Raw genomic sequence first — 26,278 nt, 5'->3', positions numbered from 1 at the left:
TCATCTGTATCATGACCGTATCTGAAGCATTTCCTTCATGGTAGCATCTGCCAGAGCTTACTCTGCTGTCAGTCTTTAATAACCTATTGTCCCCTCCTATGCCATGAAAAAGCATCAACATTAGAATTTCCTAAATTATTCCTTAAAGGAATCTGTGCATGTGCATATTTTAAGCAAGACTACCACCCTTGTCCTATTCTATTGAAAATATGTCATGATTTACATAAAATTTTACAGGCACATAGGCATTATGGGATTGTTATTATTGTTTATCTGAACTCAAAATGACGTCACAATGTCTAACTGGCTGATCATACCAATAGGAATTTGGAAGGCTCTGCTGCAGGTCAGACGCAAATAGTCTATGACCATTTGGGAGGGAATGTCTCTAAATTTCTGTTATTTTGCATATACACACGTATATATATATTTTATCTATCTATCTATATATTATATATATATGTGTGTGTGTATATATATATATATATATACACACACACATACAAAAGCCTATAAAACAGTTTTGTATGTGTTTTTCTGAGAAATGAGACACTTAAAAGGTTTTAGTATTTGTTTTTGAAGGTTTTTTTCCCCAGTTTCTTTTAATGTAATCGCAATACATGCCACACAGCATATAGTTGTGTGATCACAATACACATTTACAAAGTAAAGTAAGAATACATTCTTTCCTTTGATCCTCACAAAAACCCTGTGTTCCTATTTTTCAGATGAGAAAAGTGATAGAGAGGTTAGGAGACTTCCACAGTCACAATTAGTAAGTTTAATTAGTGAGATTCCAACCTAGACATTAGGTCCAGTGATCTTTCCGCTACCACCCTGATTCAACTCTAATTGAAATGAGAAAAAATTTTCCTTCTGACTATTCAACTGAACCTGCCTTCTCCAAAGTTGCCTATGTTCTTGGAAGTACCAAATCAAATAGACCTTTCTCAATTTTTATCCTTGACCTCTTGCAGGCTATAACACTATTCTTTCCTTGCTTAAGTTTTCATATCTGATGTTCAATGACAGAAAGAAAGAGTGAGGTTGACAGCTGCACAATTCTGCCTCAAATCCAATTCACCTAGAAGTCAAGGTATCACCCATGATGACATTGTTCCTCTTCAGAAATGAAGGACCAACAACAATAAAAGTTTTCATAACTGCTTATCTCTGGTTCTTCTCCTATCTCACTTTCTATTTCTTCTCAGTCTCCATGACTAGATCTTCATCCCAGTTGCATCCAGTAATGATGCTTGTTTTCAAAGGATCTATACTTTCTCACTTGGTCATCTCATCACCTCCCATGGGTTCAGTTATCAGATGACTCCAGATCTATCCATCCATCCATCAATAACCTTTCTTCTGAGTTTGTCTCATATAACCAACTGCTTTTTGGACATCTCAGACTTAGACATTTGAAACTCAACATGTCCAAAACAGATTTCAATATCTTTATCACTTTAATGTTTCCCTCTTTCTAACTTCCTTCTTATGTCAAAAGCACCACCATCCTTTCAGTCATCTAGGCTTGCAAACTAGGTATCCTAAAGGTCCAAAAACCCAATGAGGAGAAGGAGGTTTTAAAAGGCAGAATTAGCCAAATGGAGGAGAAGGTTCAAAAGCTCACTGAACAAAATAATTCGTTGAAAGAGAGAATTGAGTTCAGGGAAACAAATGACTATGAGTTAAACCAAGAAGTTAGTAAACAAAACCAAAAACTTGAAAAAACAGAAGATAATGTGAAACAACTCATTGGAAAAACTACTGACCTGGAAAATAGATCCAGGAGAAATAATTTAAAAATTATTGGATTACCTGAAAGCCATGATCAAAAAAAGAGCCTAAACATTATCTTCCATGAAATTATCAAGAAAAACTGCCCTGTTATAGAATCAGAGGGCAAAATGGATATTGAAAGAATTCATCTGTCACCTCCTGAAAGAAACCCAAACAGAGAAACTCCTAGGAATATTGTGGCCAAATTTCAGAGTTCCCAGATCAAGGAGAAAATACTGCAAGCAGCTAGAAAGAAATAATTTGAATACTGTGGAAATACAATCAGGATAACACAGGATCTGGCAGCTTCAACATTAAGGGAGTAAAGGGCTTGGAGTGGGATATTTCAGAACTCAAACGAACTGGGATTGAAATCAAGAATCACCTACCCAGCAAATCTGAATATAATAAATACTTCAAGGGAAAAAAATGGTCATTCAGTGATATAGACAACTTTCAAGATTTCATGATGAGGAAAAGACCAGATCTATATTTAAAAATTTGACTTCCCAAGACAAGAATCAAGAGAAGCATGAAAAGGTAAACAGAAAAGAAAAATCATAAAAGACTCTCTAAAGTTGAACTGTTTACATTACTACATGGAAAGAAAATAGTTTTAACTCTTGAATCTTTTCTCAGTATTTTGGTAGTTGGAGAGATTGTACATACACACACACACACACACACACACATACACATAGATAGAGAGTACAGGGTGTGTTATATCAGAAGAGATGATATCCACACATACCAAATAAAAATAAAAATAAAAAGGGGTGAAGGAGGAAAATTCTGGGAAGAGAAAGGGAGTAATGGAATGGGACAGGCTATAACTCACAAAAGAGATAAGAAAAATCTTATTCAGTGGAGGAGAAAAGGGAGAAGGGGAGAGGGGGAAAAATAAAGCTACTCTCCCCACATGTGGCTGAAGGAGGGAATGACATGCTCACTAAATTTGATATGAAAATTTATATCACACTGCAGGAAAGTAGGAGAGGAGGCAACAAGTGGAGCGAGGGGAATGCTAGAAGGGAGGGCAAATGGGAGAAGGGAGTCACTAGAAATAAACACTTTTGAGAAGGGACAAGGTCAATTGTAAGGGGGAAAAATAAGGGGTGATTGGGTAGGTCAGAGGGCAATATAATTAGTATTGCACAACATTATTATTATGGAAGTCTTTTGCAAAACAACACATAGTCTGTATTGAATTGCTTGCCTTCTCAGTGAGACTGGGGAGGGAGTAGGGGAGGGAGAGAAGTTGGAATTCGAAGTATTAGAAATGAATGTTGAGAATTTTTATTGCATATAATCAGGAAATAAGAACTACAGGGATAGGGGTATGGAAATTTATCTTGCCCTGAAAGAAAAGAGAGAAGATGGGGATAGGGGTGGGGTGGGGTGTGATGGAGGGGAGGGTACATTGAGGGAAGGAGTAATCAGAATGCAAGGTATTAGGAAGCGGGAGGGAGGGGAGTGATGGGGAGAAAAATTGGACATGTTACAAGGTGAGGTAAAAGCAATTAGTATTAAAACAATAGACTCAATTAATTACTGAGAATAAATCAATGACATGTTTAGTTTGGAGGAAAGAATTTCAGTCTAAATTTCCTAGAGGAAGGTAACCTCGGGTAAAATTTGGCATTGATGGAAAAGTCAAGGTTTTAATGGTAAATTTGATTTTATGATTGCCATTTAATCAGGAACTAGAACATGTACAGAAAGGCATGTAATCCACCTAAGACTTGCCTCAAAAAATGTTCCTTAGCCAAAGTGAGACCATAATCGTATTTGAAACCTGGTTATTGGAACTTGCCATTTTTAGATGCTATGGGACTATTAAGTGACTGTTCTTCTGAGTCTAACTCCAGGTATGGTAGCAAGAAAGGTGATCTGAGCCTCCAATCCATGATGCCAGTAATCTGATGAGATGCTGGTATGAACTGCAAAGGTGATCTCAAGGGAAGGGTGGGAGAGCGGCTATTCAGCATGGGCTGAGGTGGGATTCTCCTGATTCAATTTCCCCACTGACACCTGGCAGACTTTAAGCCTGACTAGAATGCAAGTGGACAATCTACTCCTGCTTGGAACTGACATGAAGTTGGAGAGATATTGTATCCCTGCGATGTCCTTACTATTGGTGGCAATTTCCTATAGTCAAAAGGTTTGTAAGCTTAATACCAGATCTATTCAATTATAGATTATGGGTAGGGGAACATCCGAGGTTGTCTAAAATTAAGCTATTAGGCATAGGACTTTAGACCAACAACAATAAGTTAGGGTCCTTTAATTCTTAGTAATACTGTGGAGACAATTAGGTCAAGAGCTTGTGAAGTTAGCAACATAAACATTATTTGTGTCTCAGTTGGTTAATGTTTAAAAAAAAGAAAATTCTTTTGTGGTCCATATTGTAAATGCTTTAAAAAGAAGTATCACCTGACCAAAAGTTTGAATTGTGTTAAAAAGAAATTAAAAAAAAAAAGAAGCTAGGTATCCTGAATTCCTTACCTACCCCGCATATCTACTCTGTGGTCAAGTCTTGTTTTATGGTTCTCATATGTGTCTCTTCTCACTCTATCAGCTGCTGCCTTTGTGCCAGCCCTCTTCAGTTCACACTAGAGCAATAGCTTTTTTGGTGGGTCTTCCAGCCTTCTGGCTCTCCCTACTCCAGTCCATCCTCTGTTCATCTGTCAAAGTGATTTTCCTAAAGCCAAGGTCTGGCTATGCTGTCACTCTACTCTATAAATTCCAATGTTGTCTCTCAGATAAAGTATGAAAATACATTATCTCTATGGCTTTTAATGCCACCTGTCTCCTTCCTACCTTTCCAGTCTACTTGGTCTTTGCTCTCCTCCAAATACTCTACCGTCCAGGGAAACTGGCATCCTTTGCTGTCTCTCATGCCAGATATTCCATTTCCAGACTCTAGAGCCTTTTCACTGTCCGTCCCCCATTCCTAGAATACTTTCTTTCCTCATTTCAATCCAGCCTCCCCAACTTCCTCTGATAATTTAAATCCCACCTTCTTCAAAAGACTTCGCCTACTCCCAGTTCCCTAATTTTCCTTCTGAGATTACCTTCAATCTACAATATGTCTTACATTTATCTATTAATTCACTCCCACATTAGAATGTGAGCTCCTTGAGCAGGAACAATTTTTTTTCTTTTCTTTTTATCCACATTGCTTAGCACTTTGTCTGCCTCATACATTATGTTAATAAGTGCTTATTGACTAATTGACTCTGACAAGAACAACATCCCCCCTAAGTAATTCTGTATTCCAGTGAAATAGTTCTACCCCTAACTCTGTTTCTTTAGGGAAGCTTTACACAAAGTAACCATCATCATCATCATCAAAACTACTTGGTAGAAGTCAATCAAGGAGATAAATGATATTCTCTACTATAATGCTTTTCTTAGTGCAAAAACTTCTCATTTCATCTAAATTTCATCCAACTTAAATCCTGTGGTCTTTTGTGGTTATCACTGTCCCTTCCAGCTCCCTCATTTTACAAATAAGGAAAAGGAGAACCAGAAAGAAAGTGGGATAGTAACAGAGTATGCCTACATCATGAGTCTCTGGACATGCTGGGATTATTTGCATTTGATGTGAATTAATGTGTGAAGAGTTTTAATTGTTATTTTGACCAAATTTTTAGTTTCAAAGAAATTTCTAAATATTTCACTAGGGCTTTTCTAATTTGAGGATTGAATTTAATCTTTTTTTTTTCAAAGAAGATCTGCAGTGTATTCACTTTCCTTTGTGAGATATGTTCATTACAATTCCCTTAAACTACACAAAATTACTTAAGAATAGACCTGTACTATTAAATTTGTTCATATCCTAATAATCACAGTTTTAAATAATTATTTTGTATTTCACAGGAGTGTAAGCCCTTTTAGTAAAGCTAATGGGTATAATTATTTTAATGCAGTAAACATAACTGTTCTTTAGAGTATTTACTGCTACTGGAATAGTTGTTTGTTTCCTGTGTTAGACCTTGTAGGCTACAGCTGACTAAAGGAAGTTAAAGAGTTCCTGTTTTAAAAAGTAATTAATCCTCAATTTAATTTTTTAATGGAAGTTTCATCTGTTGTTGTTTTTTTATCTTAAAAAGAGATGGCTTTCTCTACTAATGACCCTCCAGACCATTCCAGAAAAAGTAATATGAATTCATTATGACCAGTATTGTATTTATTGGACTTAATTCTCACATGATCATTCACATTAATAGGAATGAGTTAAAATCTCCTAAATGAAGTAAAATTATTTTAAAAAATATATATTTTAGCCTTTTTGTTCTTTGTAATGCCAGTTAAATTCTTAGTCAGTCCATAAACAATTATTAAGCATCTGTCATGTGCCAGGAATTGTACAAGCACTTGGGATACAGAGAAAGACAAATGATAATCCTTGCTCGCAAGGAACTTAGTCTGATGGAGGGAACAACATGCAAACAACTATGTATGAATAAGATACAGACAGGATCAATTAGTGATGTTTAACAGAGAGAAGACAAGAATTATGGAGGATCAGAAAAGGTTACTTCTAGAAGATGGGATTTGAGCTGTGACTTGAAGGAAGCCAAGGAAATTAGGAAGCAAAAAAGGAGGAGAATATTCTAGGCATGAGGGACAATCAGAAAAAAATGTTGGGAGATGGAAATAAGAATGACTTGTGCAAGAAGTGTCTTGTCGTTGGATCTTAGAGTAAAGGGTAAGTAAAGTGTAAGAAGATAGTAGAGGTGGAAATGGGTGGGGAAGATAGTTGATAGAGGATTTTGAATGCCAGAGGATTTTATATTTGATCCTGGAAGACATAGGGAGCTACTGAAGTTTATTGAATAGGGAGTGCTATGGTCAGGCCTGCTCTTAGGAAGATCACTTTAGTAGCTGAATGGAAGATGGCCTGGGATGGAGAGAGACTTGTAGCAGACAGACAACCAGAAAGTTGTTGCAGTAGTCCATGTGTAAGGAAATGAGAGCCTACTCCAGAGTGATGATGGTGTCAAAGAAAAGGGGGCAAATATGAGAGACAAAAACTTGTGACAAAACAAAAAGAGACATTCTGAAGAATTATTTTGAAAAGAAACAGTTCTTCAGGGTAGTGACTCTTTGTGTAAATATTATGTTAAAAATTTTGTATGTTAAAAATGTGTCCTCTGTCAACTATGTGGAAATGAACAGTTTTATCTTCTTGGTTTCAAAACAGGTGTTTTTGTTATCTCCTGTGCACATCTCTTCAGGGGAGAAAGGTCCTCTAGAATAGAAACAGAAATTTGTATTTCTATTCAAATTCATTGTTTTTAAAAATTTTATTACCTCAACTATATATTATTACTTAAGCCAAATAATAGTGCTTAAAAAAACAGCAGAAAAGGATGCAGTTGCCATTTTTGTTGTCCAAATCTTGACATCTGTGAAAAAATTATTTTAAAGTATAGGTGTGGTTTTTTTTAAGCTGTCTTACAATTAGGTAACATCTAGAAACCAAGAGTAAGTGGTTTATCATCATGTAGCCCATTAGAAATATGAAATTTGAGAATAACGGAGGTCAACAACCTAGTTATAAAAATTCATACTCATAATTAAATACTGTTACAGTAGCTTGAAAATAGCCATATAAGTGGTCTCATGAACCATCATTAGCCATGGTAATTGGGTGAGTGTGGTAATGAAATGTCACTATAATGAGGCTATTCCAACCGTATGTGAAAATCAATTCTATTTAAGAACCATGGCTCATATTATAAAATCAAGCATGTGGCCAGCAACAGAAATTTTATGTGGTAAAAATGAATTTATTCAGGCCAAGTTGATTCAGTTGTATAGTATGCTTTTTAATACATTTGCCAGCCCAATGATGTATAGTAACACAGCACCTATCTGGAATTCAGCTACCCAGCAACATTTTTTATCTGAAATATAATTATGAACCTAAAGGGAAGAAAAGGCAAAAAATACCACTAAGTGGCCAAAGCATGTTGCAAAGCCCAGACACTGAAACGTATGCACATCACTCATAGAAGAATGCCTTGATGATATCATTTATTTGCTTATGTTTTATACACAGTTGTAACAAATTTGTCCATCTGATATGCAAATCTACAATAAATTAAGACTATCAAATCAAGAATGGAAGCTCCTACTGTCAAGCATACTGACATCACTGAGAAATGACAACTGACATTTTGACAAAAAAATATTTTTCACTAAATATATACTTCTGAGAGAAGAAAAAAGGAAGTGAGGGAAAGAAGGAAGGAAGGAAGGAAGGAAGAATTCTAAGAGTCTGGGACCATTTAGTGGAATAAGAAATAGCCATACTACCGACCTCAATAGCATCTATGAACAGTGTTATAGCACAGTACCATCACTGATGTTCACCATGATGATCCTGCATCATCCAGAATAGATTGACTTATGTTTAATGTTGTTTGAAACAATAAAGAATTCTGCAATGTGTTTTAGAAATGTGTTCATCCAAAATAGTCAAGATTTAAAAAGCAAAGAATGGGTGTTTAAAGGTGGTAAGTGTATTCTCAAAACTCAACTATCCAGAATGCTTCCTGAAGTTCTAATTAAAGAAACATGCACAATAAGTCCTAACAAATGAATTCTTACTAAGGAAAAAAATCCCAAATTAATTGTACTTTTAGAGGAATTTTTTTGTTGTTTTTATTTTAAGAAATGCTAAGCCAAAAACTGTAGATCCTCTGAGATCTTCATGCAAATCAGTTCCAGAATTTTTATGTCTGGAATTTTTCAGCAAGGCTTAGTGTAAACATTGACTAGAACTTTTTGTTTGACACTTTCCTGATAAATTGCTCTATGAATATAAAATGTACTTTAACCCTGTCCTTCGGCTCATTTGATCCAAAAAGGTCAGCTTGTAGTTTGTTCTTCCTCACCAAATATGTTGCTGACAGAAAAGTACTAGTAGTGTGTTGAAAATAAGGTCAAGTATCCTATAGCATGGATCATTTAGATCACCTAAGAATCCTCATAAAATTACAGAATCTCAGAGTTGGAAGGAGGTATCTCTGAGGGCATCTAGTCCAGTCTGTACATACCCAAGAACTTACTGCTCCGTTGCCAACAACCGCTCTTCTAAGCATCTGCTTGAAAGTCTCCAGTGAACAGGAACCTGGGAACTTCTTATTTCACTTTTTGATAGCTCTAACCATTAGGAAGTTTTTCTCTACCTTCCACCAGCTGCTCCTAGTGGTACCTCAGGGTACCAAGCCAAACAATCCTTTTTCATTTTGTTTCTTCCTCTATTTAGAATCCTGTTTCTGTAACTGGTCTATTTAAGGACAAGGATTGGGAGCAGGGAGAGAAAAAGGGCAGAAAAATACTTTAAGGTAATTTATTCATCTTTCGTGTTTATTGTTTTGTTAATTTCTCATTCTGCCAAGTAGAGAAAGAGTGTCTTCCAGAATCCCCTTCAGAGCTGCTCCTTGACTCTGGAGTCTTCCTGCCTGTTTGTTCATCATTTCATTTTCCATTCTGTCCCACAGGAGCTTGTCCTTAATGAGTCATGAGAACTTCTATCCCCTATGGTTCAATGATATTTTTAATGAAATTACCAGTGGGGCTTAGGATGTGGTGGGAGGAAAGGCAAGTTTATGTAAAAGGTAGAGAGGAAATACACAGGATCTTGTGGTGAGGAAAGTACTGTGGGAACAAGCTTCCGATCCTGAGTGTCTAAATGGCATCCTTAGTAAAAAGGGGAAGGGCAGAGAGGCCATGGGGGCTGTGAGAAGATATGAGGTAAAGTGAAGAATACATCCAAGGACACATTGTTGTTTGTCCTTTGTTCTCAAAGAGGACCATGCCATCCAGAAGGTGATGCCATGACTTGTAAGTGAATTGGATTTAAGTGAGGGAGGGCTGTGCAAAGTCACCAGCCTCACTCTCTCTTCCAGAGCCATCTGGGTACAGTGGCAAGATATGTTGTGCTGTTTATCCTTTATTCTCCAAGAGGACCATGACATCAGGGAGGTGATGCCATGACAGGCAAGTGAATTGGATTTAAATGAGGAAGAGCTATTCAGAATTCCCAGCCTCACTTTCTCCTCTGGAGTCATCTGGGTCCAGTGGCCAGATACGCATCAGTAAGACTGTGGCCTTTTAAAGTTAAGATCAAGGTGACTAGAGATGGCTCCAGATGCAGTGAGAGTCCTTGGCCTTTTTAAGCTAAGGTGTTTCCCAGGTCTCAGTTTGACTGAGGTGATGCCCATTCAGTGATGAAGGCTAAGTAAGAAATGCGGTAAAAAATGGCCTCTTTTACATATCCAAAAAAAATCAGGAACCGTTGTTTATGTTCATTCTGAGCCATCAGGGCCCATCAGGTGGGGCTTGGGCTGGGACCTATTGTTGTCCAGTTTGTGAGAGCCAGAGTGATTTGGGTTTAAGACATGATTTTCAAGAAAGAAATCTAGCTTGTAAACCCCAAGATATCTGGCCAGGTTTCAGGGATCGAAATTTACATTTCTTTAGGCAGAGCATCCTCAGGTAAGGGTATTATATTTTATGTGGACAGAGGGAGAAGAAGGAGGAAGGGAGAAAGAGAAGGAGAAAAGGACAAAGGAAAGGAGAAAAGAAAGGAGAAAGGGAAGGCCAAAGGAAAGGAGAAAGAAAAGGGAAGAAAAGTGAAGGGAAGGAAGGACACATAGTTTCAGGGTGAAAACGCTGTAGTAATAATAAGCCAAAATTGCCTTAGGTGCTGCACCCTCTGTTTCTCACCATGCACCTTCTCTCTGCTCTAGGCAGAAGCAGCATCACCTGTGCCTTCACTCTCCTGCTTATTGTACATTGTGTAACAAACCTGGTGGGGATGCTTGGGAAGTTTTGGGGTATTTTGTTGTCATTTTTTCAGTCACTTTAATGAATCTATAATTTTATCCTCCAGTAGTGCAAATCACAGTTGGGAGGCAGCACACTGCTGCAGAAAATACACTCGATTTACAGTCAGAGGCCCTTGTCAGCTCTTTCCCCTTAGTATCTATGTGACTATACAGAAGTGACAACATTTCTGGATGTCATTTTTCTCAGTTGTAAAAATGAGGGAGCTGGTGTAGATGGACTCCTCCATTTCCTTCTGAGATTCTCTGATGTGACTTCTCATCCTAGATTACTTCCAACCAAAGATTTTAATATGTCTTCTATAAAGGATACACTCAACAGCGAAAGTCTTCTAATTGCTTTATTGGGAGGAAGGGATTGTGGTTTCATCCATAGGGAACTTTAGTTGAGCAAACACCTCTACCATTGCAAATTAGCAACTCTTCTGCCCTCTTTGTCACTTCAGAGTTACCTGGGGCACAGAGAAATAAATTTATTTAACCAAGGTATATGATAACACTGAGACTAGAAAGTCAGCAGTATATACCAGAGGTGGAAGCTGAAGCCTTATCTTCCTCACTGAGGATGGCTCTCTACCTACTATTCTCTGCTGCCCCTCATGATTCTTTTATTGTCAGGATCATTTCAGGCAACCATTATGTTGTATCTTATTCTTGCTAAATGTCTTACCCATGTCCCTTTCTGGATGTATATGCAGTTACTCAATAACATATTTCATACTTCATCTCATTAATTATTGGTGATGTGCTACAGCCTCCTTCTAACACTGTGATGTTTCAGGATTTGCAGCTATATCACAACATGATTCCTGGGAGACTATGGAAATCACTTATTAAAAACCAAATGAAGCTATTTTGTTTTAAGATTTCCAGTAAAATTGCCTCTACTGACAATTTTTTTTAACTTTTCTTAACTTAAAAAAACTGATGGAACAAGAAACTTCATGGGCATCATAAGCACCTAAGAAATTACCTAGACACAAAAGCGGATCAAGCAACAAGCAGTTACTAGGCACCTACTTTGTGCTAGGCATTTGGTTATATGCTAGGAATACAAAGCCAAAAATGAAACAGTGGTCTCCTTTCTACTGGGAGAGACAAGATGTATATAAATAGTTGTATAGATAATATGCAAAGTAAATCCAAGGTCATTTGGGGAGAATTAAATTATTTTTAAAATTGGGTCACATATCTACTTGGAAAATAATCCCCTTATTATTTTCCATTATTATTATTATTTATTGTTTCATTATTATATAAATTTGCAGAAGTTTGCAAGTCCAAGAATATACAGGAATGTTGAAATTAGCAAGAGCCAGATATTACAAAATCTGGTCACAGAATAAACCGTTCTTTTAAAATTTTTGTTTTGCTACCGCCTGCTTTTTTTAGTTCTATCTTTCCAACATAGTAAATCAGTAGTGACTGCTACATTAAAAAAAATAGTGATTTGTACCATGTTCCAAAAAGCTGCCAGGTTCTGGTTTTGGCAGACAGACTATAGGAAAGAGCAGACTGCTAGAGGGAGCAGATTCCAGAGCAGAAGGTCATTTGTTTTGAATGTTTTGCCCTCTAGGGCCATAAGTTGTTATGAGGCTTTCAGCTTGAAGCATTAGGGAAAAGATGATATTTAAACAGCTTTGCTGGTAGGTACACAAAACATCTCGAGGCTTGCAGATATTTTCATTAGCTTGCCAAGTTTCACTTAGTCTGCCAAATTGCGTGCCCCTTTCTCATTTGCCCTCATTATTAGAGGCAATTAGCTAGCGCAGTGGATTGGATGCTGGGCCTGGAGTTATGAAGACCTGAGTTCAAAACTGACCTCAGATACTTACTAGCTGAGTGACCCTGAGCAAGTTCATTTAACCTCAGTTCCTCCACTATAAAATGGGAATGATAATAACACCTACCTCCCAGAGTGGTTGTGAGCATCATTTGAGAAAAATATTTGTAAAACACGAGTGATTTGAAGCATATTACAAAATGTTATTAGGGGCCTGGCATATAGTAGTAGGTACTTAAAAAATATTTATTCCCCACCTTTATAATTCCCTTACCACCACCAGCAACAACCTACCTACCCTTGTCTTGCTGACTTTCTAGTCGCAGTGTTATCATAGACTCTTGGAAAGTAAGTGCTGAAAGGGACCGTGTCTAACCTGGCTCAGTGGGAAATATGCTGAATATCAGCTCTATTCCATTTCATTTTCCCATATTAGAATGTAAAATCCTTGCAAGATGGTAGGAATTATCTTGTTATCTTATATTTGTGTCCCCATGGCTTAACATAGTGTGTGACATAGAGTAAATGCTTAATAAATGTTTTTTCGATTTGAATTAAGAGTCTGAAGAGCTAGATTCAAATCCTAGCTTCATTCCTTTATCTTGGTTTAATCTTGGGCAAGCCACATGACCTTTTTGGACTTCAGTTTCAGCTTCTACAGAATAAAGCAAGTGAACTAGATGACTATGGGAGTAAATTTTAGCCCTAGATCTATGATCCAGAGAGCCGGCCCTATTTTATAGATGAGAAGATGGAGGCTGCAAAGAAAACAACTCTCTGGAGCAGCTAGGTAGTGCAGTGGGTAGTCCACTGGTCCTGAGATCAAATGTGGCCTCAGACACTTACTAGCTGTGTGACCCTGAGCAAGTCACTTAACCCTGATTGCTTCCAAAAATAAGAAAAAGAAAAGTATCTACCTACAATAGTTAGATACTTGCTAGCTCATTTGGCTAATGAAATGAAGATAACCTGGTTATTGTTCTTTGGTCTTTGGCTTTAGACTGTGCCTCCAACCTCAGGCAACTGGATCCCTCTGATCACAAAGGAAACTCTGAGACTACCCCAATGTTTCCAGTATTGTCTTCTCCAAGCTTAATTGTTTGCATAGTGTCTCCCCCATTAGACTAAGCTCCTTAAGAACAGGGCTTGTTTTTTGTTTGTTTTGTTTTGTTTTGTTACCCCTAGTGCTTAGCACAGTGACTGGCACACAGTAAGCATTGAATAAATGCTTGTTCAGTGATTGATTGGATGAGTGTGGAAGGTTCAGCAAATTAGAAACCAGTGATTCAGGGATGTAACAGTGGAAGAGTAACCTCAACTTTTTACACAAAGGACAACCTATTATCATTATTAAATATACACAGGTTTCCCCCTAGACACTAATTCCTAATAATGACAGTCAATCGAAAAAGAGTTGGAGTTTATGTGAACTTTAAATATCCTCCAGATATTCATAAAACAGACTAATAGTGATCAATTAAAAAGCATGTCTTAAATGCCTATTGTTTGTACACAGCACTAGACAACCTGGGTGATACAAAGAAACACAGGCCTCAACGCTGACCCTCAAGAAGCTTGTCGTAGCATTTGAAAGATGGAATAACTAATTGCTGATACTGATATAATTTGTAGTTTACGAGGGAGACCTTATCACATAATGGAGAGAGCCTTCTAGGAAGAAACAGTTTCCAGAACCATCTCTAACACATACTGGCTATGTACCCTGGGCATGTTATTTGTCCCTCAGTGCTCCAGGTGACTTTCTAAGATCCAAGCTGCAGAAGCATTGACAGTCTGCATAGGTGAAAGAATTTTCCACACATGAGTTTCCCTATACCAATTAAATCAAAGGTTTCATCTACTTCTATGATGGCTTGCAAAGGGTTTTACATTTATCATGACATTTGACCTCCCTGATAGCCTACAAGGTAGACAATGCAAGTATTGTTATACACATAAGACTTACAGAAAACAGGAAAGAAGGCTATTAAACAAGAGATGTGCTGCATTGTGTCATGCCAAGTGTATTGGACCTGGAGTCAGAGGCCATAGTTTCAAATCTCAGCCACATCACTTATTGCTAACTGTGTGGCTCAGAACAAGTCATTTTCTACTTTGGGCCTCGCCTATAAAATAAGGGAGTTGGAGTAGATGGCCTCTAAGGCCCCTTCTAACTCTATATATGGGATCCTATGAATGGCAGCCTCCTCTTCCCCCAAGATGTGATAATGAAATTCTTTGTGTATCAGTAAATCAACAAGTATTTATTAAGTGCCTAATATGTGTCATATTGTCTGCAGAGATACAAAGACAAAAATGAAACATCAAGCAACAGAGGAAGCATGGCTTAGTGCACATGGTATTGAACTTAGAAGTAGAATGAGTTGAGTTCAAATCCATACTACAATACTGACTTGCTCTGTAACTTTGGGCAAATAAATTAACCTGCCTGAGACTGTTTCCTCATCTGTAAAGAGCATTGGACTAGATAGTCTCTAAGTACCCTTATAGTTCTAAATCTATGATCTTTTATCAACATAAATAAGTGTATGCAAAGTAATTCCAGAAAGGAGAGCACTAGGAGCTATAGGATCAGGGAATTCTTCATGTAGAAAGTGGTGCATTAGGTGAGTTTTGAAGGGTACAAAGGATTCTAATAGGCTGAAGCAAGAAGGGAGTGCATTTGAGAAATAGGTGCCATGTACTACCTGGAAATATCTGTCAATCTTCATGTACAAAGAAAGGGGTTCCTAGCTTAGCCTGAAAGGTATCTCACCAAGAGTCTCATGTATACCAAAGACCTCAGTGCTTGAAAATGGTACATTTTAGCACCCTCCGCCACTCTCAAGGTCTCTTAGCTTGTTCACCCTTGCTTCTTTCCAATCAGTTTTTTATCTTGATCAATGAGTGATAAAGAGGAGGTCAGAGCTAGCTTACTTCTACTTGGCACTATATTTGTCTCCATGTCTAGACCTAGAACTTCAGGCACGAATTTGGAGAGTTTCCTGTTTGGAAAGCACTGATACCTTCCCAGGAAATACAAAAAGGGCATTTGTCTAATTGTCAGCTACTCAACACTCAAATGAATTTGTCAATTTAGGAATCTCCTACAATCGTATATATTATAATAAGTATGCCTATCCTAGGTGATTCTTGTTCAAAAGTTCATGATAGGAAGTCATCCCAGTGTAGTAGAGGCCTTTCTCAATCCTTCGTGGTATTTTGAAGGTATTAGTAGACCACTCGGACTGGCTTTCACCCTAATTATTGCCAGCCCATTTGACCAGCCCATCTCTCTTACCATCATACACTTCTTTCATGATATCTTTTACTTCTGTTTTTGGGGTGTTTTTTGAGGAGGGAATTCTTTCTTAGTTATGTGTTATAGCCTGTTTACATATAGCATGGGCCTATCCTTTGCCCTCTGTAGTATACTCATTTTTAATTCTTCAGATTCAGTTGAATTCCATGTCTCTCTGACATCTACCATCACCAGCACAATATTACTATTGAAGAGATGAGTTTTTATTTTCATAAGAAGCTTGGAGTCAATAGTGAAGCAATTTCCCAAAAGCAATCCAGGCCATTCTCCTCCTCCTTCCCAGCTCTGGGTCCAACTCGTTGATCTGTATGGTCAGTCCCAGACACACTTGCTATTGTACAAGCTAAATATGGTGTCTGTCCAAATGAATGTTGGAAACTGGGAAATAGACATTCTTCATCCACTTTGTCTTTTCTGTGCAACTGGACAGGCCAAACTCTTTTGAGAGATTACAGATCCTTTCTAGAAGAATCTGCAGTGTTCAAGACTTGATGCAGTCAGTGCATCATCCATAAATATGACCATCTGGAGGACCTCAGTATCTACAGGGAATCATTCTTTGACCTAGGCTATGCATTGGATCTTCTCTGTATCTGTGATAATGTGTCTGAATTAAGATGCTATCTGTCTGGGCTCTTTTGGTCTCCTTTTGTGGCAATTGGTTTATATTCATTAAATTCCTGAGTAAAATTATTATTTTCTGTGTCAATGTCATTTCTGCTGTCCAGTCTCTATTTTTGATATTGACTTGTTTAAATAGTTCATGGTTAAGTTTTTTTTTCATTTGTAAGCTATATCTTTTCTAATTTTTTTTTACTCATTTTCCTCTTAATTCTAATGAATTGATCATCCGCACATAGACAGATGACTCAGGAATAACACCCAAATCAATAATCTTTTGCTGCCCGTTAAAATACAATGTATTTCATTATAATGTTATTTTGTACATTCCATGTCCATTTTACTATCAATATTTTTTTTCAAAGAAAGCATTCATGATATAAAAGGCTTCTGTATAATCTACAAGTCTTTGCTCTCTCTCCCATTCCTTCTTTTCTGACCCTGCTTTCCCACATATTTCTCCCCATCTTCTCATTTTCACACTTTTATAATGTAGTCACCAAAAGTATAGTGGATGTAGAGCCAAGGCTGGAATTAGAATGATTCCTTTTCCTGAGTTCAAATCTGACCTCTGACACTTACTGTGAGACCCTTAGCAACTCACTTAACGTTGTTTGCCTCAGTTTCTTCATTTGTAAAATGAGCTGGAGAAAGAAGGTGGCACACCAAACTCCAAATGAGGTCAAAAAGAGTTGAACACAACTCATTAACATTATCTAAAGTTATTGTAATAGCTTGCAAAGTCCCTTCTATCTGTTTGCTCAATTCAATCTTACGTAGTAACTCTGTGAGTGGCATATGAAGACAAGGAAATCGAGACAAGGTTGATCGACATGTCTGTGGTCATGCAGCTGACTGATACCTGAGGATGCACTAAGATGCACGCTCCTATCACTACACTACCCCAGATTACCTTTCCTTATAGGCAACCCAAACCAGAGTAAAAATACTATGACCAAACATAGGCCTATAGTGATTTTTTTTTTTAAGTTTGCCCATATAATTTTTGTCTCCAATTTTAGGATGCTTCAGGTTCTGCCATATGTACGGAAGGAATAGGTTTAGAGCTTCACTGAGAGAAGAGATGCTAGCTATAAGACTGACATTAGGACATAAATGGAATGGGACTATTCATTTCTCATTTATTTCATTTCTAATGGTTCAGAGCCATCAATCCAAACCTATCAATAATAACTCTACATATAAATAAAACAAATCGGTTAACCTATCCCTTAGAAATATATATATATATGTCCAAATGAATTAAAGTATCATTCCTTAGTACTCACCATTGTTTCCTTAGGGGAGGTGCTAGTTGCAAAGATCCTTTATGGTGCTATTTTGGAATGTAGTTTGAGGCTCATCCTGGTGAAGTTCCATTTTTTTAAAAAATAAAATGGCAGTTCCTAAAGATAACTGGGATTTCAGGTGGTGTCAGCTTGATGCAGCAGGGTATCCTTGATGATATTTGTCATCAAACATGTTTTGTAATTTCGAAAAAATTAAGTAGTGAAGCTCCCTAAAGGCAAAGCCCATGTGCTATCTATTCTATATAATATTCTCTTGATGTTCAGTAATCCCTGATTCTGAGTGCATTTGCTGCTGTGACAAGAAAACCAAGCTGATGACAAAACCAGAACAGCCCTCATCTTCTGTGACTGTGACCAGTAATGACTCTTCATTTTAATGATCAAAAAATACAAAGAAATATCATGAAAACAGACAGGATAATGTCTGCTTTAAACAGCTAGCTGCTGGAACTATTGGGTCAGGTGACTGCCAAATCATCTCTACTGACTCTCTAACCCACACTAAAAAATGAATGTTGTAAACAGGTGGAGGTAAAGCGTGGTGAGTCCAATTCATGTTAGCATCCTGATAGCCACCTACCTAGGCCACCAATGTCCATTGGCTAACATTTCTGGGCATTCAAAGAAGTGAAATTTGTGATGGCCAGATGGAGATAGAGGTTTTCTTTTGAATAGAAAAATGCAAGTGAAATTTACCTCTTAGCAGCTTGATTCCTTTGCCAGGAAGAATCAGAGACCTGAAATCAAAGAAGAAGCAGCATTAATGTTGACAAACTTGTCAATTTACAATCAATTAGAAGAGTTCTAAACCCTTCAAACCTGATGCTTTCTCAATTCCAAAAGGTTTATATGTTTTCCATTAAGAAATTCTAGCAAAGGTACTTTCACTTTAAAATTTTAGAACTTTGGTTTAAACTTAATGATGCTTATCTTTTAAAAAAAAATGTTTTTCATTGTGAGCGGTAGTGGTTTCTCTTTATAAAGGTCAGAAAGAGTTTAATATTACAAAACCTTTTATGGCCTCCCTCCTTCTTTAATGAGCAAATATATATTGAAAGGCAATGCTAGGCCTTTAATTCCCTGACACAGCATTACAGAGACCATCTCTTTACTGAAGAAACTAAAACATGTTAAAAGTAAATATCTTTGGTTTTAAGTTGTGGTAAAATTTGCAGGAGTAAACAAAGCTGGGTTTAGCACCTAAAACTAAAAACAGTACAGAGATAGGTTTGCATGTTTATCTTCTCTGCCAGAATTTTTCCCCCTTCTCCTTATGTTTCATATTTTAAAATACAAGCTTTTAAGATTTTCCTGTAAAGATCCGCAGCCATTTACCTCTACACCTGTAAGAATTGCAATGCATGTATTTTTTTGTACAATATAATAACAGCTGGCATTGATATGGCACTTTGAAGTTTGCAAAGTGCTTTACAAACATTTCATTTGATCTTCACAACCTTGAGAGGTAAGGGTTATTTATCCCCATTTTATAGATAAGGAAACTGAGGCAGAGAGAAGTTAAAGTAATTTGCCAAGGATCTCATAGCTACTAAATATCTGAGACCAACTCCAGATCTAATGTTCTCTCTCCTCTGCCACCTTGATGCCTCTATTTCTTTCCTGGTGCCGTGCTGAACACTGTTGTTGTTCAGTTGTTTTCAGTCTTGTCCAACTCTTCATGACCCTCTTTAGGGTTTTCTTGGCAAAGATACTAAAGTGGTTTGTCATTTCCTTCGCCAGTTCATTTTACAGATGAAGAAACTGAAGTAGGCAGAGTTAAGTGACTTACCCTCGGTCACACAGCTAGGAAATATCTGAGGGTGGATTTGAACTCACAAATGTGAGTCTTCTTGACTCCAGCCCTAGCACTCTATCCTCTGCACCCCCTAGCACTAACTAGATCCAGTTGGAGACTTAGGGAGATGAAGCAAAGATGGAGATTTTGCTTATCGATCAGCAATAGTTACTGAATAATATATTGGAGCTGAGAAGAAAAATATGGGCATATAATATCATTGGAAACTAAATCAGCAGGTATATAAAAGTTGCCCCTCTTTAAGGTTGTTCCCTGCTCCTAGGGACTCACCTTATTGGTGTCAGAATTAGTGCAGGCAACCGGGTGATTTAGCTTTACTTTCAGCTGAATAAAAATGTTTCTTACAACCGTACCCTCCCTCATCCTGGATGACCAATGATAAAAGTAATTGGTCTGACTCTTTCACTAAACTTTTACGGAGCGACCATGTAAATTTATGCCTTAATGGACTTGTCTTTAATCACAGGTTTGCCAAGACATCTTGGACTTCTAGGCCAAGTCCATGTTTGTTTGTCTGTTCCTCTGAGCTCTTCCTTCCGTGTTTGGCATGTATCAGAACTCAACAAAGTCCTGTTTGGTGAACATTCAAGGGAGGATTTCCTTCTGCCCCCCCAAAGAATCCTTTACAAAAACCCTGGCGTAACGTACCCAAGGGATATCTCATTTGGCAGAATCTGAGCCATTGTTTTGTGTGGAATTTGTCAGTGTGAGCATGCCTTTTGTACTGAGGCCTGTGTTCTCAATTGACTTAAATCATGCCTTTCAAGAACTTGTTAGATGACTCTTTTTTCCAGGAAGAACTTTTAAGCAATGAAATGCCTAGCATTCTGTGTGCTAGTACATCATTTTCCTGCTATATTGGTACAGGAGGCTAACTCTGAAAGTCCATGGTCCTCTGCCAAAGTATTCAGCATCCATGTTGACATTAGAATGGCTGGACTGTTTGGCATTACTCTTGCCTTTTTGGTGATGCTCATGGTACTCTTACAAATTTAAAATACTTGGAAATATCAGGGCCTAAACAAAACTGGGCTGTTTAGTTTTGTTTTGAGACTGAGTCTCCCTATCTCTCCCAGGCTGGAAGTGCAGGAGCCTCTCATGGATGATCTCACTGCTGAGACCCTGCAAAGCTCTGACCTGCTCTGTTTCCAGCTTGGGCCAGTTTGACCTTTTTTAGGCAGCTTGATGGTTTCCTGCTCCTAGGGGCTCACCATATTGGTGCAGACGTCTAATCACCTTAACACAGTACAGCTCAGAATTCCCAATCTTAAGGGCCCCACCAGCCTCAGCCTCTGCTAGTAGCATGAATCAAAGGACTACACACCACCATGTCCAGTTAACCAAGCTATTTTAGAGAATATGAAGCTGCTAGTTCATGAGTATAAGGCCCCAGAAAGAACCAGAAAGAAATGATTTTTAGTATTATTTCTCTTTTCCCTGATGTTGGTTGATTTTTGCAAGCATCTGTACTGGTGGAAAGCTTCAAGTATATTTTCTTCAAACATGTGATATGTATTAGAGGGGTAGCTGGGTGGCACCATGGTTAAAGATCTGGGCCCGGAGCCAGGAAGACCTAAATTCGGCTGTGTGACCCTAGGCACATTTAACCTCTATTCGCCTCATTTTCTTCATCTGTAAAATGAGAATAATTATAGCACCCACTCCACACATTTGTTGTAAAGGATCAAATTTGTCAAATGCTTAACTCAGTGTCTGACACAGAAGTCAGCTCTATTATTGTTATTTTTATTTTTCTAGCAGTAAACTGAACTTGTCTATAGTATTTAATCTGAGCATTTTACTACTTGCTGTTTCTCCTATATATACAGTATACAATGATTTCTCTTCCACTGTACTTCTCATCCAAATCACTAATGTGGCAAGTGTTTCTTGCCTCCCAAACCAGATTATAAAATCCTTGAGCGTAATGACTGGGGTTCTACTATATATATATATATATATATATATATATATATATATATATATATATATATATATATATATATATATATATATATATATATATATATACACACACTATATATACACTATATATACTATATATACTATACTGTATCCTCAGTATAATGATAACAATAATATTGATGACAGCTCTCCTAGTTCCTCAGAGCAACGCTGAGAAGCCAGGTACATGGTACATTAGCCTCATTTTACAGATGAAGGACAGATTGAGGCTAGGAGTGGTACAGAGGTACAATATTGAATTATTTGTTCCCTTTGATTGCAACATTTTGAAACATTGGTATTGTTCCTATTTATATTATTACAAGCATTCTCTGCAGAAGCAGATAATGATCAAAACACATAGAGCTAATCTAATCTAGAAGGGGAAGATGTAGTACTGCGAAGTGAACGCCATTCACTTGGAATCAATTCACAGTGTGTAAGGAGCACAGGATTTTTTGTGGAGCATGCTTTTCAAATTATCATTATATCGACAAGCATTTATTAGGTGCCTGCTGTATGATAGGCACTAGGAATACACAGGTGGTGTTCATCCTTTGTTCTCAAGGAGGACCATGGCATGAGGGAATAATGACATGACTTGCAGTTGATTTCGATTTGAGTGAGGGAGGGCTATGCAAGGTTAGCAGCCTCACTTTCTCCTCCAGAGCCATGTGAGTTCAGTGACCAGATATTCATCAGGATGACTGGAGATGACCTAGCATCATCTGGCTATGGCCTTTTCAGGTTCTCACATTGAGTGAGGTAAGCTCCATTCAGTGAATAGATCTGTTTAAGAAATAACTGTAGAGAAAAAAAATCATACTGGGAGGGGAAGACCCTCAGAGTTGCTGTTCCAAAGAGAAACAGTTACCATTGACATTCACTCTAAGCCAGGAGGGGCCAAAATACAGCCATAAAGTGGAGCTTGGGCAGGGACCTATTGTGGTCCAATCTATGAGCTTTAGAGTGAACTGGGTTTAAGAGAGAGACAGAGAGAGAGAGACAGAGAGAGAGAGGAGAGAAAAGAAATCTAGCCAGTAAACCTTAAGTTAACTGGGCAGCTTCTGGCCATCAAAATTTCCCTGATGTCATGGTCCTCTTGAAAAACAAAGGACAAACATAGGCTGTGAGTAAACTGAGCTGCCTAAATGGGGATCCAGCTAGCTGGATAACTGAGTTCATTCTCTCCCTTTCCCTCTCCTTCTCCTCTCCAAAGGACTGAGAATACACAGACAAAAAAATTAAGTAGTCAGTCTTTGCCTTGGAGGAATTACATATTCTAACAGGAGAATAGCCAGGTGGCGCATTGGATAGAGTGCCGGGCCTAAAGTCAGGAAGACTCATCATCTTCCTGAGTTCAGACATGATCTCACACAATTACTAGCTATGTGATCCTGGGCAAGTCACTGAACACTGTCTGCCTCTATTTCCTCATCTTTAAAATGATCTTGAGAAGGAAATGGAAAACCACTCCAGTATCTTTGCCAAGAAAACCCCTCAATGGTCCCCCAAGAATCAGATATGACTGAACAACAAGAGTAAAAGAGATACAAAATGAATACAGCATAATTTCTGTGGAAATCACATATTAAAGCAAATCATTTCCCAAAACACAATAAAGCAAGTCATTTTAAAATGTCATTTATTAAAATACAACAACAATCTGTCAACAGATGAAACAGGAATTATTTGGTTAAGGATTTAAACAGCACACATAAAACATGTGTTTTCCTCTGTTCATGGTGACTGAATTGAAAGACTGCCTCATTAGATATCCTTCATTCCCTTATTCTTTTCTGCTTTGGTAATATGGAGATTAGAAATCCCTAACCACTTTCCAAACTGTGGTTTGGCTGCATGATCCTGCTGTATTCTGAAACTACCCTTGGTTAAATGTTTACTTATTTGGTCAATGTTTAGCTTTTGGTTGGGCATTGAAACATCCCCATTGTGACTGGAAAGAATTCCATGTGGCGGAAGGGAAAGGAAGAGAGAAGAAGAAACAACTGGAAATATGGAGAAAAAATATAGAGGGAGGGGAACTTTGTTTAATTTATCTGCCAATTCTGTGTTTCTTTCCATCTGCTCGCAATATAAAAGATGTACAGATTCATCAGCCTTCTAAATAGATTCAACATGTCTTCATGACTGGAAAGTCATTTTTTAATCAGTATGCAAATTTATTAGTGGCCCTTTCTACCACATTAATTGATGGGGCATCAGATGGCTCTGGACAATAGCAATTAAGAAAATGCATGGTTGTTTTACATTAAGCTTCTTAATATCCTATAGTCAAATTTCCTGTTTCTTTGCTGTTCTACTTAATGCATGAAGTGTCTTTCTATCCCTGACCAATCTAATCAACTGTATACATTGAGTATTCATGATTTCATCAGTGTTGGCAACCCAACAGATTATAATCCTTCCGCAACTTACTAGACAGTTTCACAAGCTGTTGTGGCCAAAACAATTCATCACCTGATGGCCAACCCTCTGCTTGACCAATGGACCTCTTCTAGGTTGGCCAGGCTGGTTTCTATGTCCATATTCAAATCCCAGCAGGATGTGTCATAACTTGTCATCTGGTGGTATTACCTTCACAGTCCCAATGATTAAAATTTAGAAAATAAATTTAAATTAAATTTTAATTTAAAATTATTAGATTCTATTAGAAAATTAGAAAATAAGTTGGAATCGGTAAGTTAAAGCTTCATAACTCTAACGCTTCTTTGGAAGATTCCTTTTGTCTCCCATGAAATATGACCAGCTTGAGAGAATGTTCTTTACTAGCAGGGCTGATAAGTAACCAAGTAAAAACATACTGTACTTTTACCCAACATCAGTGGCAAGAGGCCCAACTTGCACAAGGGCTCAGTTACACAATTCTACATCAGGCACAAAAGTTAAAGGTATTTTCTCCAACTTCATCTTAGCATTTTAATCAAGCCAAAAGCAAAATACCACAAGGTCTTGGGATACGTAAAAGTATGTTAATGAACACAAAGGCAGCCAATTTACATTGTTTTCCTTGTCTAGAACAGACAGGGAGAGTTGTGAAAGGACATGTTAGTCTGGTATTTGCAGAATTAAGAAATTCATTGATTAGAGATGGAGAAGACCAGCATTCATGAGAACAGAAGTTCTCAACCTATAAGTACCCAAGGGAGCTGTGGAACTCTTGCAAAGTGTCCACAAATACATAAATAAGAAATTATGCCTTCTGTAGATCAAACAGTTTGATTGAATCTTTTTTCAAATTTGAATAGAGGTTATGCTTAATAAAATACAAAACTAATTTTAAAACATTACTAAATTCATAATATTATTTGTCATTATTTCTTTTCTCCAATAATCTATACAAATAATATGACTACCATTATGTGAAGATCTGAGAAGTTTTTTGATATTAAAAAAGGTACTCATGCAAAAAAGTATGAATTTACCACATTAAAATAAAAAGCAAGAGTACTGTCATTTAAACTTACTGATGGAAGGTTTTGTATATATTAGACCAGGGATGTGGAACTTGTGGCCTTCTAGGTCTTTGTGTATGATCTTTTGGCTGAGTCCAAGTTTTACAGGACAAATTCTTTTATTAAAGGGATTTGTTCTGTGAAGTTTGGATTCAGTCAAAGGGCTGCACTTGAGGACCTAGAGGGTCACATATGGCCTTGAGGCCACAGGTTCCCCACCCTTGTATCAGACTCTACCTATTATAATTGTTAAATGATATACTTCATAGTTATGATTACATTTTTATAAGATATTACAAATTATTTGTAACTGATTTATGCAGTACTTGGTGCTTTGTGAAGGGCTTTCTTTACAGTGCCCTTGTGAGGGCAACAGGGCCAGTATTTTTATTCCAGTTTTAAAGATGAGGAAACTGAGGGTCTGAGAGGTAAAACTGAACTCTTTATAGTAACATTTGGAAATGTGTTGGAGTTGAAACCAGGTCTTTCATTTCCAAGTCCAGCATTCTTTCTACTCTTTCAAATTGAATTCTCACTGACTTATCCTTGTCCCTTAGATTTTTCCCATAAATCACTACTTCTCCTGGGTCATATAAACTCTAGCATATAGGTCAGTAGCTAACCACAAGCCTGGCCTAGCTTCAAGGTGTTAGCAAATATACATGATGAAAGGATGGGTTATAATTAGATGCTTGCCTCCAGTAAGTACTGGCAAAAATATATATTACATTGTGACCTTGCAAAGATTACCTAGAATCTCTGAGCCTTGCTTCACACTCAGTAATCCATATATTGACCTCCAAAGAAAACACATTAATTTCATATCTGAGAATTACTTTGAGTTCTTCTGGGTAAGGTAAAGCTATAAAAATAGCAAACAGGTACGCAATGCTAACTACATGCCAGGCACTATGCTAAATGCTTTACAATTATTATCTCATTTGGTCCTCACAATAACACTGGGAGTTAGGTACTATTACTGTCCCCATTTTATGGATGAGGAAACTGAGTCAAATAGAGATTAAGTGATTTGCTCAGAGTTATACAATTAGTCAGCATTTGAGTCCAGATTTAAACTCAGATCTAACACTCTATCTACTGTACCACCTAGCTGCCCTAGAATAAAAAAATAGTATTGTGAGGTTCAGTATGAGAACACACAAATTTAATGATTAAGAATCAATGATCTCATTCAGAAGACTGAAGTCCAGTAAATGATTTTCTGGAAGTCCTGTGCTATTTTAGAATAGGTTTTCCTCTTGGGCTGTGTAATCCATTCATATACAAATGACAAAGCCTTAATTCACAGCATCCTCAGGCTTCCCTCTTGTAACAAGATGAG

General features: G+C 37.5%; 1 protein-coding gene across 1 annotated transcript in view; it reads left to right on the top strand.

Moving 5' to 3' along the window:
- The window catches only part of ITGA1 (integrin subunit alpha 1), a 210,340-nt gene that overhangs the window by 24,291 nt on the left and 159,771 nt on the right, over positions 1-26,278 (top strand). The gene's annotated exons all lie outside the window — the stretch shown is intronic.

Source organism: Notamacropus eugenii, chromosome 4, assembly GCF_028372415.1.
Source record: "Notamacropus eugenii isolate mMacEug1 chromosome 4, mMacEug1.pri_v2, whole genome shotgun sequence".
Lineage (NCBI taxonomy): Eukaryota > Metazoa > Chordata > Mammalia > Diprotodontia > Macropodidae > Notamacropus > Notamacropus eugenii.
The sequence above is the reverse complement of the archived record's forward strand: the minus strand, read 5'-3'. Positions and strand labels throughout refer to the sequence as shown.